The following is a 19,170-nucleotide window of genomic DNA, read 5'->3' on the forward strand; positions in this document are numbered from 1 at the left end:
GATTTATCGCATTTTTACCATTTGTTATTTTACCTGACCTTTTAACTTTTTTTGAGGATTCTGTTTTATTTTTATCTGTTTGATCATTTCGATTTCGTGATTTTTTCCTATGTGTATCAATCTTTTTGGTTTTGATTTTACTTTACTGTAATTTGTAGTGTTTAGTTCACGTGACAACGGGTGAAACCCTTATCCGAAAACTCCTTCGGGGGTAGGTCGGTTACCATTAGTCTTATGTAGAGTCCTTGAAAATGATGTTTTTGAATTTTGTTGGTTTTATGTTTATAAATAAAGAACTTTAAAAGATATAAAGAAATAATTTTTATTACTCCACAGATCCTAATCATAATTTTTTTTTTGGAAAGTGATTAAAAATATCTGTTGAGTGCGTGAAAAATACTTAAACGGTGCTTATTTTTTGCTGAAAAATCTGGCTACTCACCCCTCAATGATAAATCTCAATAAAATAATGTTAAATGGATATTGGAAGGTAAGATGAAAAACATCCAAACCAGTCAGATTGTTGAAAAAATTGTATTGTTTCTTTTTATAATGGCCTTTCAATTCCTCTCTTTTTTTCTATGTCATAGTTTCCCGACAAGGGAGGGGGGGGGGAATATCGCAGTAGGTGGTGAATCCCTTCTGCAGGGACCTAATAAGATTGTGGGTGATTATGAGATGTTATGGATTTTCGGAAAATCGATCTATTCTTTATCTTAATTAAATATACTATTTTTCAAATTTAGAACATTGTTACTAGAAAACTATAAAGTATGCAAATATTTGTTTGTTCTTAACACTTTTTATAAAGAATTCTTGAATGTATTGGTAAGATAGTTTATTTGTATAATTTATGTGTTTTTTTCTTTCTTTGTGTGATAATTCAAAGGGATGTATGTTCTCAAATATACTTTACCTCACATTTTTTGTTAACTCATAAAGTATATGTGATTAGATTTTTAAAAATATTTCACTCATACTAGTACTAATAAAAAAAATCAGGCTGTGGATTGCAGGTCTACCTAATAACATTTTTATTATATTGCCGGCATTGAGCAGTAGACGCAATTCTGAGTTTACGATTATCTGTGTTCAACTATGTAGCCTTGTAATTTTGAACCCAGCCCAGAAGACAAGAGAACTCATAGATCAAGCATTGGGACAAACTAGCCTTCGCGGAGGTCTCTTTGATGAAACTAATTCGCATTTGCGTTATAGTGAGAGGAAAACCGCGAAAACATCTCACCGTTGACCCGAAGGCTGAGGCCCATACGCAGAATATTTTCAAATGTTCTGCAACAGGACTTATTAATTTGTGCAAATGTTCTGCAAGCATTTCCCAGCGAAAAAAAGTCAACTTTACGTTAAATACTATATTCTCATTTATTAAAATACAGGATTACACACAGATACAATACACTATTTTTTAAACCAAGGCAACATTCTTGATTTGTTATTTTTTCAATCACTCTTGAAGCACAAAATTTTGTTAATGACGATGATGAGGATGAATTGTTAATAAAATGCATATGATATGAAGGTTCAAACATCAAAATAAGGGCTGCCTTAAAAATCTTTCGAAGGGACAAGTGCCCAGATGGTGCACCATTTGCGAACACAAACATTCGCTGGTCTGTTTTTCCAACAACTTCTTCATCTCCATCGAAAGCATTTGGTCTTTCAGAAACAATTCTGTCAATCATGGATCCCTACGATTCACAAATTGCTCCTGAAATGGAAAATATAAAAGTCATAAACTTTACGAAATTTGAAATCTCTGAATTTAATTCTTTTACGTCTTGCTTTAGAAGCTCTCTTGATAAAAATGGTGATCGATTTCTCCTGCTGTCTGTTGAAAACTGATACACCCATTTTATTAAAAAGTTATAGCCAAAACATATAATATGTAATTTTATTTTGAATTGTAAGTGATATTTTAAGCTAGAGTATTTTTTGCACTTTTTTCTTTAAATACTTTTAATTACTCTAACGTTTAGCTTTAGTAAACTTAAAAGTAGTTTTGTTTCAATTCACTGCTGAGTAATTTTGTGCTGCTGTAACACAACTTCATTTTATTATTTAGGTTATTAATATTGATTTAATTACTAACAGTTTTTTTATCTTTAGATTGAAGTTTTACTCAAATTAGTTCTTAAATTTGTATTGTATATGATTTTGTATTATTGCAATTAATTTTAGTAAAATATTAGTATAATTAATTTTTTTTTCTTATTTATTTTATTTTGTTTATTTATTTCATTTAGTTAGTTAATTAATTTATTTATTTCTATTTATTTATAGATCTATTAATTTTGCTTAAATGTTAGAATATGATTTACTTTCTCTTTTATTGATATATATTTTATTTCATTTTTTCAATTTTAGTTTTGTGAAAGTTTAGAAAAAAACAAACAAATTATACAAACATTGAAAATGGCTATAAGAGAAACACTTTTCTTTACAATTAAATTTGTTTACTTTCTTAGTATTAAAAGTTTATTGGACACTACTAGTGCATTTATTTAAAAAAATCGCAGGAAGCTAAAGTGGTATGATATCACTTAATTAAAAACTTCATTTGTTTTAAAACTATACTGATTGGAAATAACATTCGACATATTTCACGCGCTTAAAAATAGGCGCTCAATTTCAAGACTTGCTGGACGCAAATGAAAAGAAAAACAGCTCATTTGAATTAACATTAAGTTGCCAATGAAAAATGAAGGGGAAAAAACAAAACTACAAAAACTATTTTAAAAACAGCGAACTTATTCAGTGACATTTTGCTTGAATAACTTAGAAGAAATAATCAAAATATTAAATAAATAGTGATTAGGTATAAATATAAATGTAGCTTTCAAAAAATTTTACTAATTGAATTTTATTTTATAACCGCCGTCGCCAACTCCGTAGCCTTGCAAGTTTGAACCTAATCCAGAAAGTAAGAGATTTCCAGTATCAAGAAATTGGGAGAAATTTGTCTTCACGGAGGACTGACCCGCATTTTACTCCCACGGCTAGCCAGACGGCAAGGGGACTCTAACCCATGATCTGTCTACCACTGAGTATATTTCAGCACTGGTCGGTGCAATTCGGATGCGGAATTCGTATCTACCCGCAATCGCTGAAATTCGAACCCGGTTCACCTCATTGGAAGGAGTGCTCGCCTCTATCCCCTGACACATCACGGCTCAATTTGATTGAATTTTTTATTTCATTTTATAACCGTCGTTAAACAACCGACCCAATTTAATGGGTTTACGACTACTAATGTTAACTCCGTAGCCTTGTCATTTTGAACCCAATCCAAAAGACAAGGAAACTCCTCGATTAGTACCCCTAGAAGTATTGATTTGTTATGGAAACATAGAGGACTTTGTGCCTCGACACATTTAATGTGCATCAGTCACCATTTACTACGCGGCGAGACTGGTCGAACGCGATGGGCATCGAACCCACAACCTCTTGGACATGGGCCTAGTGCTCTACCAACCAGGTTATCCCAGCCCTCAAAACAGTGTTAGGAGAATTTCGATAATTTTCACCAAATTTAAAGTTCAAACGTTAGAAGACTCTCCCAGTCGGACCTAACTGTCAACTTTAAAATTATCTTCCAGCACCGATTAGGTAGCTTTCCATAGTAATAGTAGATACATATTACATAAGACGAATCCAGCCGGCCGAAGACTCTTCATGTAGTAAATGGTGACTGGTGCACGTTAAATCTTTCAGGTCATAAAGTCCTCCATGTTCCCATAACAAATCAATACCTCTGGGGGTTTGGAGATTGATCGTTTTTTGGTTCAGGTCAAAATTACGATCTGTGAATGTATGAATGAGTGCGCCCTATAAACGGGTGTAGAAGAAGTCGAATTTTTAGCCATAGATGGCACCACTGGAAAAAAAGAACAAAACGCACTCCCTCTGCCTAAATGGCCGACAGCAACAACAAACGCTTAAATTACAAAAAGGAATAATAATACAAAAATTATATCTACATACTCCCCGCGCAAGAATGGTGCACGTTGAATCTGTCGGATCACAAAATCCTCCATGTTCTCTTAGAAAGGGAAACCTCTGGGAGTACTGAAATGAAGATTCTCCGGTTCAGGTCAAAATTACGATCTGTGGATAAATGAATAGTTGTACGAATGGGTCCGCCCTATAAACGGGTGTGGCAGAAGTCAAATTCTGGACCATAGATGGCACCACTGGAAAACACGAACAATCGCACCGCATCTGTCTTTATAAACGACGACAAGAAAAACAACAATACATATTACATAAATTATTTATCTATCTGTTCTAATAGATAAACATATAATAGTTCCACTGACAAAGTTGACGACCTCTCTCAGATCGTACTCCTTTCTTTAAATCTGTTCTAATAGATAAACATATAATAGTTCCACTGACAAAGTTGACGACCTCTCTCAGATCGTACTCCTTTCTTTCTTTAAAGAAGTATATTAAACAAAACGCTTTAGCGGAAAAGCTTTTTTTCATGTGGAAATCCATGCAGTTGCTGTGCACTTGCATGTTAATTTTTTCGCATTTCATGTGTTTTCACTGTTATTTTTGAACATCTTGTGAAAGATTATAGTAGAACTAAACTAATGTACAGTGCGCAAAAATATAAATAAGCAAAAACACCTCGATTAACTTTTGATCCAATGACAACAACTTCAAGGGTTGAGGTAATCTGTTAATTAGTTAGTGCAGATGATACTTTAAGTTACGAAATATCAGATACAATAACGTATTTTTTCTGACACCCAAAATAAAGGAGATTGCCGCAATATGGAAAATAGGGTCCCTAAGTTTGGTGAGAGAAGAGGTCGAAAGTTTGATCCCCTTATGGTTAATTTCACTTTTTGAGTATTTCCTCCTAAAACGTTTTAAGAAAATAACATAAAATTTAATTAATAAAAAAGACAAGTGCTAAACACACCGAATGTTCTTCAACCAACTGAAAATGGCGACAAATGATTTCAGTCGGCACTTATCTGGAACACGTCATGAACACAATCTTTTACAGCAAAAAGTATTGCTGCTGTCGCTGGAAATTAAGGAAAAGGATGCGATTGTTCTTGTTTTTCAGTGGGCCAAGAATTCGACTTCTGCCACACCCCTACGTCCCACCCGTTTACAGGATGGACCCATTCATACATGCATTCAATCTTCCACAGATCGTAATTCTCACCTGAGCCAGAGAACAATCAATCTCCAATTCAGTACCCCCTAGGTATAACTTTTTTTTTTGGGAACATGGAATACTTTGTGACATCATAGATTTAAAGTGCACCATTTACCACACAGGGAGTTTTTGGCTGGCTAAATTCAAACTCCAGTTCTCATGAACGTGGGTCCAACGTCCTTATCGTTACTGTGAAAAAAATTCATGCAAATTTTCTGCAGAAATTACAGCAATTTTTTACAAGGCAAAAAATTTTTTTGAAACGCTTCATAAATACATTAAATAATTCATTGAATTCCATAAATAAGAATTCTCATCAAGTTCTTAAAATCTTACTATTTTTACGAAAGAACACGCCTATAAAGCTGTTAAAACCCGTGTATAGGTTTCATAACTTTAAGCAGCTCATTTGAGAACATTTAAATATATTTTGAGTACATTCACGCTTGTAACTAAACTGAGGCACGTATGAATGTAATAAGTAAGCGTTAAGTATAAATTGAATTTTCTACATATGTTTTTTTTTTACTCTTTAATTTCATAATTTCAATTTTTAACCTGTCACGTTATATATTTCCTAAATCATTGGTCCAACTGAGAAAGTTTTCGTGGTTTTCTTCTCTTTTTAACAAGGTACAAAATGGTTTTACTGGAATAGTTTCTCATTGATAAGAAACTGCACCATCAGAAAAGTTCCTAATTTTACATTAAAATCGAAAATCCGCAGTCTTCTTTTTAGTTTTCTATTCAACGTTGGTATTCGAAAAAAAAAAATTCAACTCTCCGTTTTAATTTTTAGAACATCGCTTTAAATGACAATTTATTTTATTTCATTTTAGATTTAAAATGTCTGTAACTCCAAATTTTTAGTTTATCCAGTGATTCTTTTACACAATTTCATTTTTAATGTTCTATTTTCTTAAAAAAAAAAAGAAGATAAAACTGATGAAACTCAAAAATATTCCTTATTTTTATTTCTTTACTTTCTGCTTTAGCAGAATATTTTTTTAGAGAAATGAATTTTAATTCACACATTTCAAACTTTATTGTATTTAATATTTATTTTCAGCAGTAAATTGTTCTAGATTTATAGTTTCTCTCAAACCCTGAAAAAATTTAAAATCCCTTAAAATTATAGCTTTTTTTAATTTTTAAAAAACATAAAATAATAATTTACATTGTTTCTGATAAAAGGTTCTCAGATGCAGAACAGTGATTTCAGGAACAAATTTTCCACATTATAAGCACAGGTGTTTCTGAAAAAAAACAAAACAACATTCTTTATGAACATATTTATCGCAAAAGATAAGTAGTTATGTGGTTACTATTCAAATAAAACTATCGGAAATAAAACTCAATTTTATTAATATAGAAAAAGGGAAACAAATATATTAAATTTATATTTAAAAGAGACACCAAGTATTTAACTTTTATACATTTATGATAGTTGGCACACATAATTTTTGTGTGTAGTTACCATTCTAGGCTTTTTTAATTCATAACCATAAACTCAACTTTGGATAACATGAAGAAAAAAAACCTAATGATGCTTTAAAGTTTATTGTTAAAAAAGTAAATAAATAAAAAGAAACTTAATAATTATTTTTTTATTAAATAGTTCTTTCTTTATTAACTAATAATTATTTATTTTATTTAAATATTTTTTTCAATAAAAATTTCAATCAAAAACTTTTTTTTCCTTTTAAAACTACATTTAATTGTAATATAATCTAGATATAGCACTTAGCATGTTAGCCTCTCATTCCAATTGAAAGCAAAAAGTTAGAAAAAACTCAGAATGTACTTACATATTAAAACAAGAGCTAAAATAACAAAAATAAATATTAAAGAATGAGAAATATATTGACACAAACATTTTTTAAAAAAAAAAAGAGATTGAAGAGTTCTAATCTCATCAAAATCTGGTTCTTAATGTGAGGTATGAAATTCTAAAGGATTACACATGTGAAAGTAAATAGTGCTTCCATAGAATCATAGCAGCTTTTTATCAACCAATAAAAAGTCATTGAAATGCAACTTTCTGCAAGGGTAGAAAAAAAAATGTTTTATTTTTTTTTTTATCAGAACAGTGCATTATCCATTTCCAAATTATCAACAATGTTAATGAATCAACCTCACAAGCAAAGATTTTATAAAATATTTATAACAATTACACAATGACATTTTGTGGAAGTTTCAAGTTCTATTGGGACTAATAAAAAAATGTAGCACATTTCAATGGAATACAACTAGAATTTTTTTTTTTCAAAAGGTGAGTTCAATGATTAGGTGCATTTAGTAGATGTATAATTACAAATCAGGAGTGGGCGCAGATTTTTTTAATACTGATGTAATTCTAAATTCAGTCTTTAATCTTATAGACAAGATTTGTATCTAACTCATCACAGTTTGAATGAAATTACAGTGCAAGTGTAAATATAGTTTAAATGAGATTACAAATTATATTTTCTAAAACTTTATACACATTCTGAAAAAGAATCAGTCAGCCACACAAAAAAGTAAAAGCAATACAAAACTTCTCAATTTTCCTTTGAGAAATTAAAAAAAATTTCATTCAGAAAAATGCACCCTTATTTGAACCACTTTTACAGGCACTCAAAAAGAAGCAAAAGACATGCAGGAAGTTTTAAATCCCTATACATTAAATCAGAAAATAATGCCATCGAATAAAAGAGCAAAAAAAACCTATTATCAATTCAGAAAATTAAATTAAAAAAATTAATCAAATATTACAAAGTTAACGGAAATAACTCAGAAACTTTTAAGATCATTTTTTAAAATCAGTATTAGGCTCTCTCTTATTATGATAAAAATTATATATATATATTTAAAATAAAACTTTCCTAGTTTTACTTACAATGTTCTTCTTCACAAACAAAAAAAATATATATATATATACTTATATAATAATATTTTTGCAAACAAAATAAAAAATTGTTTTGTTCAAATTGAATTTTATTTCTCTTTGAATTTATAAATGTTGACATTTTAATGTTTACAAATGATGTTAACATGAGGGGAAATTTTTTTTTAAACAATTATGCATTTAAAACATGAAATTTAATTTTACAGTTTAAATAAATAAAAAGCATAGATACTTTTTTATATACAATACATCAAAAAGCATGATATTTAGGATCAAGCCAAGAAAACAAATATTTTAAAGAGGAATAGAATTTACATGCCAAGTTATGAAAATAATGCAGATAAGAGCAGATAGTTAAAAAAATTATTACAAAAAACGAAACAGCATGGTTTTGTTTTGAAAAGTATTTGAACACATAGTAAAGGGGAAAAGATAAATAGTTTGGTCCATTCTCATAAAAAAAAGAAGGAAATAACATAATTTTCATAATTAATAACATGTAACGAATAATATAATGTAATATAATTAAAACCAAAAGGAAATGCACAGAGGATGAAAAATGCTGTATAAAACAGTTACAAATGTATAAAACATTAATAAATATATATAATTATATCACATATATATCTTTTTTATATATATATAAAACATGGTGGTCAAGGAAAATAATGCTACAACTAAATTTAGAGAAATTCATTAAAATATGAGAAAATAGATTGTACAAATATCATTGACAAAACTAAGTCAAAATATAAGCAAATTAGTTAGGTGGTTAAAAATAAGTAAACTTTTATCAGCCAATGACTTGTTAAATAAACAATAAGTGACATATTTTCCCCCTTTTGCATTAACTATGCATTTAATTTCTTAAACTTTCTCTTTTGTTGGATTCAGATTATCTTGTGGATTGTTGACCTTTCAGAATTAATATTCTTATATTGTTTAAATATTTTTCTTATAATAAATAAACATACACTTTTCTATTATTAAACCAGCTAAGAAAAAAAAATTCTGAGCAAATTGTTACTTTTATTATTTACTTTTGAGTGCACTACATATTTTGTTTTGCTACAGGCATGTTTTCTTCAACAAAAAAAAAAAGTCAGTAACATTAAATACATAATTATAAAATAGCTCTATATAACTATACAGTTATTCATATATTTATTTCATAACTTTCTGCTCTAATATTTGTTAGAAATTCAAAATTATTATTTTGCTACAAAACTAATTTAAAATTACATTTTAAAACAATTTATTGGCAGTGATGATATTTTGATTAGTTTTAAGCATTTATCTAGGCCTTTAATGTTTTTAAAATATGCAGTTTGTGTTTTTTCATATTATAAATGTTTAGATAATGAGCTTTGATTAATAAAATAAGCATTAATTACTTATTTTGTAATTGATTAACTTTAATACATTAACTTTAATGTCACTAATCTGTGAAAACATCAGTTTAAAATATTAAGCTAATTAAAAATAGATTTGAAATTCCTGAGTAAGAAATTCAGTATTTTAGATTCAAATGCTTTCTGTAACAATAGACTACAGGCTCATAGCTGGCAATTTACGAAGTTGCTTATTAATTAATAACATAAATAATTTTCAATCTTTTTAAAGTAGAAGAAAAGTTTACTACAAAAAGGCTCAAAAGCATTTTTATACGCTTGAGGATTCTAAAAAAGATACAAGAACAGAGCTTCTTCATAAAAAATGAGAATTCGGAAGAAAAACAAAAAGATATTACTCAGATTTCTCTTTCTAAAAAAAATAAAACTCAAGAGAATAAAAATGCTAATAGAGTAAATATCACTTGGATAAAAAAAAATGAAAACTAAATATACACAAAAAATGTCAAATCAACTTATATACAATATATATATGAAAATTCAATTGTCATTGCAGAAATTACTCTGCAGAAGGCAATGTTTTTTGTTCAGTTCCTTGATTCATTCATCTTTTATTTGCAATTTATTTTGCAGTTCTTTGACAAGACAAGTTAATTTCTTACAAGTCTTAGGCAACTGAAAGAAGAATTAATTCTAAATCATTCATCATCAACTTAATATTTCTATTTATAAAAGTCGGATCTTTTATAAGTAGTCATGTTTAAAACTTCAATCAAGCACATGGAATAAAAAAATAAATTTGGTTTCAAGCCAAAGTGTTTTTAAAATAATACAGTCAAACCTCCTATCATTGTTTCAGTATCTTCCTGATGTGTATTGTCGTGTTTTGATGGTCTCATCGCAAATGTTATTCTGATAATGTGAATAATGCCTATTTAAATCTTTTTTAAAACAGGCAGAAGAATGTCATTCAGAAATTTCACCAACATTGTTTTAAAAAAATAAATAAAGTTATTTGGTTTTAAGAATAGAAACAATTAACTGCTGGTGCAAAATTAGGATTTGTTACTGTTTGGGGAAAATGCCTCAAATATCAAGTGTTGATGTTTATTTATAAGCAGACGAAAAAGTTGAAACTTGCGTTGCTGCAGTTTTAAAAAATGAATGAAAAAGCAGAAATACAAAGACTGCAAAATGGAATCACAATCAGTGCAAACACTAATGGAAGACAGGACTCCCACTCTTTTGACAAAGATAAAATTAAGCACTTTTAAGGACTTTTTTTGTAAAAATTAAGGACTTTAAAAATAGAATGATTGTCTATCATTGAAAATACATATATCACCAGTGACAGAACCAATTATTTACCTTTCTTAAAAAAATCAATAAATGGAAATGAATAATAAAAAATAGTTTTATTATAATGTAAGCACTGATATAATTACATTACAAACCTGTTCTTTTTTTTTTTTATTCTTTTTTTTTATTTTTAGGTTGTCAAAGGTTAACATCATCTATGAAACTAATCTGTATTCCACTTTTAATCATTTTATTGAAATTGAATTGTAAAACTAAGTGCAGAAATTAAGATTTGCAATTTTATATTAAAAAAAAAAGACTAAATAAAGAAATTTGGCAAAAACATTGAAAAAATTATTACAAGTTCTGATATTTTGCTACTAGATCTTCAGTTGTGAGCCAATTTTGCTAAATACTCAGTTACACCAAAAAAATTATTCCTTTTCTATTAATGAAATTTTTAATTTATAAGAGTAAATATTAAAAGAATAAATACTAAAAAGTTGAACTAGAGTTACACATGAGAATAGTTTTCTTAAAGCCATGTTAAACTAAGTCGTATTTCAAGTAAAAACAGGCCATACTAATATCTAAGTACATTAAATCATTCCACTATTTTTTCATAACTTAACATATTGTTTTAAATTCCTTGCAATAAATATTTTTATGAAAATTTTTATGGGATAAAAATACAATTATGTTTGAGAAAATGTATAATTTTCAAACCAATATGTTTTCTATTAGTTCTAGGTGAAGCATATAAATAAAAGAGTCAAAAATGATATTTCAAAAGTTTAAACACATTCCTATGGCCAGAAAAGTGATAAAGTGCCTTAATTAAAAAATAGTGATAAATTATTTTTACATCATGTATAGATTTTTACTAGTAATATTTCTTTATCACCCTCTATCATTCTTAATATTATCCTCTACTATTATTATGATTTGATATTTTATTCAGTTGAAAACTGAAAGGGGTATTCTTTTTTTATAAAAAAATCTTGCAGTATCAATTTATCAGGTAAAAAATATTGAAAAATTTTAAGAAAAACATATTGAAAAAGGTATATATTAACAATTTTGAAATTATTAGTAAGCAGTTTATGATGAATTTTACACAAAATTATTTCCAGCAAAACCTGTGATTAGGAATTAGCTTTACATAATGTTACTAAATAATCTGGCAAAAAACATGAACTAATTTAAAGCAAACAAAAAATTAAAAACAGTATATTACGTTGAAATGTTAGCTGAATAAAATTATTATTAAAATCTAAAAATCTTTTAAATGAGGAGATCTAAATTTTTAAGTAACAATCTGCTTATTCTTAAGAAATAAAAATAATAGCATAAAAATCTAAAACTTCAAAAAAGAAAATTTAGGTTGCAACAAAACAAATTATAAGTAGTAACCAAATATTTAACTTTCTTGTTAGATGCAAATCATGCTTTTTTATTTGGTACTCAGGAAAAAAATACATACAAGTATTTTTGAAAAAACTTTAGGTTTTCATTAAAAAGCCAATTAACCAGGATTTTGATGAAAAACCTAGGTGGGTTGGGATTCTTTAAACCCTGTTTATTACGGATTGGTTCAATTTTGAGAACAATCATGAATTTTAAAAAAAATTTTACTGCTTTCTATAAATTTACAGTTATTACATATTGAAAAATTATACAAATTTATTTAATTCTTCAAGATTTTAGGAAATAGTTTTTGTTATGGATTCTAGTTCAAAAATACTTTCTGATGCTTCTGTTCATAGCATTTTACTAAATTCCTATAAGCATATGCGGTAACAATATAACTGAATTTCTTAAATTCTGTCAGTTTTGAAGTGTGGGTCTTCTATTTAGGTACCTTAAAACTGCTCTCCCCCCCCCCGAAAAAAAAGCCCTATCTCATCCATGTGCACTATCCCTCTTGTCCACACTATTATTTTCTTTTAGAATGTGTCACTCTTCTCATAGAGTATTATTCTAGGCAAAAGGCAGAATATATTAATGAAAGAACCAATATATTAATGTAAGGACATGCTTTCTTTTCCTTTGCTTGTAGCCCCCCCCCAACACATTAATTTTGAACTCATAAATGTTTTATCCTGGATGTAAGGTCTAATTCTAAGTGATGATCTAAAGAACAACATTTTGAAAAAATTGAACTGAAAAATTGTTCCTATCAACTTTAGTGATGCTGAAAAAATTAAGGACTTTTAAAAACCTTGCACCAAAATTAAGTACTTTTAACGGCCCTTACTTTTCAAAATAAAAAATAAGCAGTTTTTAAGGATCGTTGGAATCCTGGAAGACCTCAAACCCTTTGAAACAATGAGGCAAAAAACTTACAGAAAATTGACAACAATTTGTTACTGTCAAATATTTTAAATAAATAAATGTATTTATAATTTTTTTGCATTGTAAATAATTTTAAAGCATATAATTTTTAAATTTAAATTTTTTATATTTATAGTTAATTAATTATGTTTCAGAAAAGTTCATTAGTTTTCTTTGTTTTATCATTGTAAAAGTGACTGAGTACTTTGAAACATTTTGAAAATACATTTTTGAAATTACAAAATATTTACAATTATGAATCTAGATATTTTTTGTCAATAGTGATATCTCTAAATATCTTCAATGAAACTGAAGATATATAGAGATTATGATTTATAGATTTGTTAAAAATGTTTCTTGTGTTATGAAAAACCAATTTATATTTCTTCACACAAAATACCTATATATAAGTATAATTCAATGAGTTTACTTTTGCAGGTTTTATCATGTTTTATTCTTACAAAATTACAAAAAAAAAAGATTTTTCATATGGCACAATATATGAGATAAAAAGAAACATTTTGGAGTAGCTAGAGGCTTTTCCTTGTTATTTCAAAGTAAACCAAAAGTGAGTTCAAAAATGTTTCAAAGTAATCCAAAATTCTGACAATATTAAAATTCTAACAGCACTAAGATTTACAGCATAGAGGCAGACAATTTTCTCTTAGATAGAAGAAACAAAAAAAATTTACTTAGCCTAATAAAGTGGAATTTTTAATTTGTTGCTTCAAAAATTTATCCAAATGCTTGGTTAAATAAAAAATCACAGTTAAAACATTTACTAAAACTCAACAGAATGAAAATATAACACAGTATTTGTAGTAATATTTTTAAAAAAAATTGAAAAAATAAAAAAAAATTTTGAATTTTCCAATCTTTTCATGAAAGGTGGCAACTATGAAATTTTAAATTATTTTTTTTTATCTAGAGTTACAACAAAACATATAATGACTATTAATTTACCTTCACAGATAACAATAGGATTTCTGTTTTTCCCATTCAGCCATTCTCTAGCTGTAAATGATGGAGTAGGAACAGTAGCAGTGTCAGGAACAAATCTTCCTGAAATTGTTCAGACTAATTAAATATAAATTTTGAATGTAATATATAAGTAAATATATAAAACCAGTTATGATATATTGTTGTTACTTAGTGTGAAAAATCAAGAAATACCATCAAGTTAAGCAACAATTACAATAATACATCATGACAGGACGAATTCAAATTACTTACCCCCAAAATAAAGGGGAATATTTCTCGCTATCTGGGAAATATGGTCATTAAAGCTTGGACCCTAATGTTAATTTTACTTTTTGCATATTTCCCCATAGGAACAGAAATTGTTGTGCAAATTAAAAAAAAATTATTGGATGCAATTACAAAATCCGTTTAGACACAGATAATTCCATTCAAAAAATAAATTTTAGTGAGTATTTAGTACTTTTTATTATTTCATATTATAGTCAAAAAACTTATGAATTGTAAGGCATACAGTTATTTGCATTATTTTAAAAGGCAAACTATGCAATTAGAGTGAAATTGGTCAAATGTTTTCTGAGAAATCATCTTTTGAAAATTTTGTATTTTTAAAATTCAATTTCTCAGGAGCCATTTGACCAATTTTGCTCAAATGTTGTAATTTGCAATTCAAAAATTCATTCTTAAAAAGAATATAAAAAATTGTATACCTTAATGTTAAATTTTTTTTCGATTATTATTAAATAAAATAGTGAAAATTAATAAATACTCACTAAATATTATTGTTTGCACAGATTTATCTACGGCTAAACGAACTTCATAATTGTGAGCAATATTTTTTCTTTTTTTGCTTAAAACTTTCTTCAGATATGGCGAATTAAGCAAAAGGTAAAATATTAAGGGGTCAAAACTTTAGGGCGCTCTCCCTACAAACTAGTGGGACCATATTTCCCATATTGTAGTTACCCCCTATAATTTTGGAGGACAGAAATCTTAATCCATCAAAAAAGATATGTTTATTTAGAGAAAGTACATTTTTGTGTCTAATTTAATAATTTTAAACATCATTTGCACAAATTAATTGGCGTAATTGAGATCACTTTTTTGAACCATTAAGATTAGCCCCTAGATTGTGAAGATCTGATCATCAAATCAAAAATTATTCAGGGTGGCTCGTTTTTTATTTTGTGCACTGTGTGTATATATATTTATAAAGAGAGAGAGATTATCTTGCTGTAACGAAATGTCAATGCTTTACAAAGAAAAGTTTAAATATTCAAAAAGAAAAAAAAAAGAATCTTAAACTTTTTTTTAAAAAGCCTTTAATTTGGCCAAATTTTTCTACCTACAAGAAAATTATAAAAAATCAAAGAATAGTTCTTAAATTTTGCAACGTTCTGCAAACTTAGATAATGCAGTCTTATAGTAATTTTTCAAATATTAAAAAATTAGATTACAAATGCTTTATATTTCCATTAACCGTGGCTCTTCTTCGTATTGACATTTTGAACCATTTTCATTATTAGCATAAATAGTGCAGAATAAGAATACTCAAATCGTGAACTAACAGTTGTTCTGTCTTTGTGACAGCCAAAGTAAAAAATTTCGAACATTTCTTTTGCAAAGTATTTATATACCAAACTATTTTTAAAAGGAAAAAAAAAGATAAATTTTGCTTTACTTAAGTACATTAAAAGTGAATTTTTTCGTAAAAGAATTACAAAATATACTATTTTTAGTTTCAAAACTTTGTTTAGTCAGATAGTTTAACAGTATCCAGTATAATTCTATTAATGGAGTACTGAAGAATTCATAATAGTTAGAGAACAATACATATAAAATTTTACAGTGCTCTTACATTGAAATAATCAGTATCAATTCCTCATATCAATGTTTAGTTAAATTTTTTAATAGAGTTCAAGACTTCCTTAACACGTAGACTGCCACACGCATTTACAGTGAAATCACCTTCATGCCGCGAGTAACGTGGTACGAAGCGTATTCTGCTAAGTACTTCCAACAATATTTTAATAATGTGAGTCTCTGGGGATCTCAAGGATAATATATAGCTCCGTTTGTTTCCATGGTATCATGTCTGTTTATTTGTGTCAGTTGCTTCTTATCTCGCCACTTCGCAAGATCAGTTTGGATCAACAAGGAGTATAACTTAAAATCTTTACTCTAACTAGTTAAACTTTCAAAAAGAAAATGGAAAACTTATTTCTTAGCGAGTCAACTAGAAGCGAACAAGAACGCTTTCATGAGGTTCACAATAATTTTCTTAATCGCTTTTGTACTACTTTTATAAAAATGCAATAGTTTTGTTCACAGGATGCTGTTACCTGAATATGGGTGATGTGGCAGTCAACGTATTAATCAAATAAGTTTAAAGTAGGGTTTCTTGATACAAATCTCTTGATACAATTATCTTGAACATTGAATGTGTTTCTTAACACTTTTGTACAAAAGTAATTTAGTGGAAACTACCTAAATTTTCCATTTGAAAATGTTATGACATGATAAACATTGATTATTTTTTAAATTAGATGAAAGATATAAATCAATATAGCCTTTAAAACTACAAAAATCAATGCTTTAATGTTTGTTATTGTATTTGCATAAATAAGTGTATGCACCGTGAATTCTATACCATAAAAATTTGATACTACGTAAGATTTATTGATTATCTTTTCTTAAAGTGACTGCATTCCTAAATAATTTGTAACAAAGTATCGTGCAGTTAAGGTTGTATGACTTAATAGTGTATATAAGTTAGTGGTTCATAAATTTGAAACATCGAATATTGTGCATTTTAAAAGATGCTGGATTGAAAATTCAATTTTTTTCAAAATTAATTTAACCATTCCCAAAATAATGGAAAATTTAAACTCTCGTATGGACAGTTCAGTAATTATATACATGATTTGTATTTGTAAAAAATGGAATGCTCTGAATACACAAAAATCAGGAATATCATGACAAAAAAGATAAAAATCAGGACTATATATGATCAGAAATATCAAGAATATCAGGACAACTAAGAACCCTGAGATGTTCCAAACTCTTAATAGTTATAAAAATAGCATATTATTCATTAAAAAGCATTATTTTGTTTGAGACATTAAAAGAAAGAACAAGAAAATATTTGACCTTTCCAGCAACATACACCATTTCAGAATCATGATCATAAAAAGGGAACACCAGAAGAAGTATCAATGTTCTCAGAGGAGTGTCCAAATTGTTCTAAAAACATAAACATTTTTAGTTTACAACTCAAACATTATTGATGAACTTTTTAAGGTGAAATATTTTATAGGAGGGCAAAGCTGAGGGTTATAGCTTCACCTATTTGGTATTATGCATACATACATACATATTTCGCTCATTTTTCAGGTTTCCACAGAGTATTACTTAAGATTTCAGGAGACAAATTATATTTTAATTCTTTAGATTTAATTACAATTTTTTAAATAAAGATTTAACCCCTAGCAAGCTTATCAATAATTATGATCATATTGAATGAATAAATATTCAAAGTGATTTTGATTCAGTAGAATAAATAATTGTTTGATATTTGTAATACTTTAACTAATATTTAAAGTTTCCCTGTATTTGATCTTGCTTAACACAATAATTTAAATGCATTACATTAATATTTCATGAAAACGTTATATTGACTTATTGAAAAAAGGTAGCATGCTTGTAAAATAATGAAAAATAATGGAATCTTATTGAACCGTAAAAAACTTAGTAGAAGGGTTAAATCTTGATTATATTGATGCTTTATAATGAGCAGGAAAACTGTGTCTCCAAATTCAAACATCTCAAAAATTAAAAGAGTAATTTTTCTCAATTCTTTTCTTTAACTTGTCCATGCTAAAGCAATATTTTTTATTTGTCTTATTTTTTAATTATTATTATTTCATGTTAAACTGTGCTTAAAAATACTAAATGAGTAAAAAAAAATGCATCAATTACACTTTGTATTTAAATTATATTTTTAAGAAAATAATACAAATGAGATATCATGACTGTTCCTTCGTCCCCAAAATGGAATTCTGAACTCTTAAGCAATTTATTACATTAATCAAGAATTCTATAGATGAATGCATATTTTATCTGATTTAGCATGAATTTTTACTTGATTTAAGTATACAACATTCATATTCGTAGATTAATTTGAGTATTTTGTTCTACACAGCATTTTGAATATATCCCCAATATTTGTGTATAAATTATCCCAAATACATAAAGGGGCAATAAAACTCAATTGGTGGCATTAGATGAATAAAATAAAATTCCCGGGCTATGAAGAGCATTTTTTTTAAAGAATATTAAAGTTTAATTGCAGTGGTAAATAAGCTTTTATTGTATATAAGCTTTACTTAATCTTAAAAACTCCATGTGTTACTTTATTGAGTGTAATTATTGTCCCCCCAGCTTTCTTCAATAAATTGCAAGTGAGTAAAAAAAACATTTAATTCGTACAAACTATATAATAACTTACTTTTATAGCAATCTTTCTTCAATGGATAATTACTGAAATAATTACATTAGGAAAATAATACATTAGGAATGTAATTTTTTAATAAGTTGAAAAACTTTTCATGTTCTTAATATGTTTTAATTTTTATAATGCAATTACATAGGTTGTTTCTATTTTGTCAGATTTTAAAAAGGATTAAAATAAAAATGTTATTGTTTGACAATAAAAACATAGTCAGTAAGTATAAGAATACAAAATTTTAGAATGAAAGAACAAATTTATGGCTGTTAAAAATATTATTAATTGAGTAAACATAAAAAAAAATTAATTAAAAGTGTTCAGATAATTATGAATACATTATTTTTTGTGTCCCACAGATGGTTTTGATTTAAAAACGTGAGCTTTGCTAAAAACAAATAAACTGAATAGCTAAAAAAAAAAAACTATATCCAAAAAAACTATATTGAAAGTTTGCTCAACATATATTTCTTTCTTTTTTGCACCAAAACAAATTCAGAATATATGCATAAAAAGTTTCAATTATAGTTTTAACTAGATTAAGATCTAAATGATGTAATTTCAATTAGGATCTTTTAGTTAGCTCTATTTATAAAAAATTATTAATATTATATATTTT

General features: G+C 27.4%; 1 long non-coding RNA gene across 4 annotated transcripts in view; it reads right to left on the reverse strand.

Moving 5' to 3' along the window:
* Nucleotides 1–1,358: 1,358 nt before the first annotated feature.
* The window catches only part of LOC147809983 (uncharacterized), a 34,427-nt gene continuing 16,615 nt past the window's right edge, over nt 1,359–19,170 (reverse strand). For 3 of the 4 annotated variants that reach the window (XR_015434017.1, XR_015434014.1, XR_015434016.1), the window contains 3 exons: nt 17,198–17,290; nt 14,033–14,131; nt 6,541–10,111 (listed from right to left, as the gene is read on the reverse strand). This is a non-coding gene — a long non-coding RNA (uncharacterized LOC147809983). Of the gene's footprint in view, nt 1,730–6,374; nt 6,454–6,540; nt 10,112–14,032; nt 14,132–17,197; nt 17,291–19,170 lie in introns of those variants that run through there. The other variant, XR_015434015.1, reaches the window with a different exon arrangement.

Source organism: Parasteatoda tepidariorum, chromosome 5, assembly GCF_982258835.1.
Source record: "Parasteatoda tepidariorum strain Cologne lab strain chromosome 5, Ptep-v5.0, whole genome shotgun sequence".
In the NCBI taxonomy this organism is placed as follows: domain Eukaryota; kingdom Metazoa; phylum Arthropoda; class Arachnida; order Araneae; family Theridiidae; genus Parasteatoda; species Parasteatoda tepidariorum.